The 3686-nt window shown below is 32.9% G+C and overlaps 1 long non-coding RNA gene across 1 annotated transcript; it reads left to right on the forward strand.

The window, feature by feature from the left end:
• The first annotated feature begins 682 nt into the window (after positions 1-682).
• LOC129318705 (uncharacterized) lies at positions 683-3241 on the forward strand. Its single transcript, XR_008595293.1, has 4 exons — positions 683-721; positions 2217-2327; positions 2430-2503; positions 2781-3241. It is a non-coding gene; the product is annotated as an uncharacterized LOC129318705 (long non-coding RNA).
• The last annotated feature ends 445 nt before the right edge of the window (positions 3242-3686 follow it).

Raw genomic sequence — 3686 nt, forward strand, 5'->3', positions numbered from 1 at the left:
TAACTAGTGTAGAAACTCATCAATGAACCCACACTCAAATCCCAAACCCCTCGTAGAAGCCATCACTCTCCACTCCCAAATCGACAAACCATATGTTTTGGAAGTATATAATTATTTTTGCAATTAAGTGATATACATTTAAATTTAGTTTTGGACTTGTGGGTATACGAATCTAGTCTTTAAATTCTCAAAATGAATAGAGGAGGGTTTGATGGCTTTCTGTGTGTATTAATTGGTATTTTGCACCCTTAAACTTAACTTTCGTCATTATTAAAGATGTTGGTATTTATTCTCTCTGTTTACCTTTTACTGCTATGGAGCACATGCTATTTTATCAAGGACATTCACTATATTATTAAATATTTTGATAATATTTTAAATTAGATATTGATTTTTTGTTGCCTGTTGACAATATTATTGTAATTTCCGGTCATAGTATAGTTCGATTGTTTTTCTTAGTTTATTTACAGTCAATTTTTCCCAAAGAAGGGACCTTCTCCCTGCTGATTGTTTGTTATATAGAAGTAGAACAAATGGGAAGTGTGCAAGGATTGACTCCATGGCCATGGACATGAAGGAGAAGAAACTGACAGTAATAGAGGACATAGACCCAGTGGAGGTGGTGAGCAAACTAAGAAAAGTGTGTCTTACCAAAGAGCTTGGAGAAGAAGAAAGATCCCAATGAACAAGTTATAAACCTGACATGACTACATACTATCAGGTTCAAAGTGTTGATGAAGAGAATCTCAATGCACATGTTATTTCTTAATCTTCTTGTTTTTCACATTTTTCCATGTCTGTGCTTGTTAGTTGGTGAATATAGTAAGTAGTGCCTGGGAGTTAAGATGAAAAGTAGTGCTTGCAGTATTTTGACGTAGTGTGTGAATGCTTTTTTTGTCTTATTTTCCCATTTTAGCGGCAATAATGGAATTCTTAATAATTGTCTTAAATCAGAGAAAGTAGAAGGGAAAATTTCATTGCAGCCCCCTTGACCAAACTTATTGACAGTCAACCTCCGTAAAATTCTGAAGCGTCAATTCAGTCCCTGTGATTCCCACTTGGGCTAAATTGAAATTAAGTTTTTGAGGGAAAAAACAGTGACAGAAAGGAGAATGATTGGTTAATCTTAACAGGAGAGCATCCATTATTCTTAATTAATCTTAACAAGCTGTCTTATTTGCTGCAAATTGCATAACAAATAATCTTTCATGCATTGTTATACCCTGCTACACGCCCCTTTGTTCATCAACTTGAAACTATGTGTATCTTCCCAAACTAAAAATGCTTATTCAGGGTGTTCCTGTTATGTTGGCATCTAAAAATGTATTTGTAGGTGGATGTTGTGGATGTTATTCCTTATCCTCATGTAAGGCAATCCTTATCACCAATATATTGGATTGGTAGTGTCCCTAATTTGCCATCAATCTCCTTCATCCAAGGCTGATTAGTCCAAACATTTGGATCCTGTAATTTTATTATCAAGTAGTTATTAGTCTAGATTTTGTGATTTTACTATCAAGTTATTATAACCATTGGTCAATCCCACCTGTAATTTCCTTGTTGTTGAATGATTTTAGTTTTGAGTACAGTCCTTTGATCATCCAAGTTTGTGTCATGTTTTTAGATTCTGAACGTTTAGAACTATTGGATGTATCTATACTTGATTGAAAACAAAAACAAAGGTTATGGACTTATAGTTGCCTTTTCATGATAGCTAAGTTTTCTAGTGTAATTGCTTATGTTTAAATTAGACATGAATGGTTCTATCATAAAATGATTGGGGCTTTTTTTGGATTAGAGGTTATTTAGCCACCTCCAATCCAAAAAAAGAAAACAAATTTCCTATTTTTTTATTTGAAAAATGACACGTTTGGCACCGGTTGACATCAAAACAGGTGCCAAAAGTGAATTTGATTGATTTTTTTGATAACATTTTGTATCGATTATTATCACTTTCTACACTGGGTTTATACCCTCTGTAGAAAGTCACTTTTTATACCAGTCGAGTAACTAATGCTGAAAATGAAGAGATATTCGGTGTTGGTTCTAGAACTCGTATTGAAAGTCAATTTTAACAGATGCTGGAAGTATTTTTTATAGTCGTACTTGTTTCATTGTACCCAAAATAATTTTTTTTTTAGCATAGAGCCTATTTACTTCTATTAAGTTCTTTAAGCTAACTCACCATCATCTTCATGCAATACATTATTTTGCAGCTCATATACTATAATGATGACTTCACGTGATGTGGCATATGGCATATATAATGTTATGGGTTGGGTGGAAAGATTCGAGAAAGAGGTGTATATACGACTCTTCCAAAAAAGGTATCCTCATTATTTTGAAATCTTGCGGAGGCATGAATTTTCCAATGATTTCTTTGCTTCATCAATCACTTCATATGATCTGAGCGAATTTATCTTCGACAGTGCCAATTTCTCTCCCAACATCTTTGGTGTGTCGTCTAGCAGCATTGAAGCATCACACTCTTTCACAAATTGAGGTATTCATTATATTCAACAAACTATTTATTGTTTATAATTTTATACCTTTTAAAGATTTCAGTTTCATCTTGCATACCAAGTCTTTTCATGAGAATTAAACACCAGTTACACCATATAGGTAAAAAATTTAGATTGGAAAGGAGTGAAATTGTGTGAAATTTGAATTGAGTTAACTATAGACTATCAATTTGTTTTCGAGGAATTAATGTGCTATGATCCATGTTCCCTAATTAGGGTTTTCTTCATGACATCCTTGACTATCAATTTGGTGTCAAGGCATGTGCTATGATAAAAGCTAGGTTGGAGATTTGCAAAATTAAAATTACCGTCACAATATGTAGGAGAAAGAAGACAACTAGAGATATCAAATCGTTGCCAGGGCACTCATGTCATTGTAGAACAGAGAAAAAGAGGGACAAAACACCAGAGAGTTGGGGACAACACGGAGCAAGTGCATATCAACTATATTTGATCTTCACTTATCAAATCAACAATATCCCAAAAGTACGAATATTGAAAAGTACATTTTTAATTCTTCATTTAGTTTGATATATTGTTTACTCACAATTTATTACATTCTTCAAATTTGTTGAAGTTACATTACTCATTTTACTAATATGCAAATTTCTCTATCTTGTTGATATAATAGTTTAAAAGTGTTGGTGTAGTTTGTAGATAGATCACCAGAGATATTTAAACTCATCATACAACTTGTTGTGCATATGCAACATTGGTCATTATCCTTTCAATCAATTCTTCGTTTGTTAATTGATTATGGTTATTTAAAATTATGCCTGGAGGCCATGAAATTAGATGAAAGAATGTGTGGTTATTTCAACGTTGATTTATTATAAAGAATGGTCAAAACTATTGCCCTCTAATGTAAATTTTTGAATTGAAAACTTAACCAATAGACATTAGAGATGGAAATATAAGTTAACTCACGACTCGTGGGCTGGCTCATAGCGAGTTGCGGGCTAGGCAAGGTGGGTTGATATAACTTGCATCTTGTGTGGATTGTATTTCTACCAACCTACAGCAAGTTGGTGAGTTAGCATATATACATTTTTTTAGAATTTTAAAAATTACAAATTTATTATAATGTTAGAAACTTTATCTGTCATTAATTATTAGCATCACACAATTAAATATAAAAATATAATTAACATGTAGAAGTCCAGA

Source organism: Prosopis cineraria, unplaced genomic scaffold (genome assembly GCF_029017545.1).
Source record: "Prosopis cineraria cultivar Desert tree isolate PC_DT_omini unplaced genomic scaffold, ASM2901754v1 PC8, whole genome shotgun sequence".
In the NCBI taxonomy this organism is placed as follows: Eukaryota; Viridiplantae; Streptophyta; class Magnoliopsida; order Fabales; family Fabaceae; genus Prosopis; species Prosopis cineraria.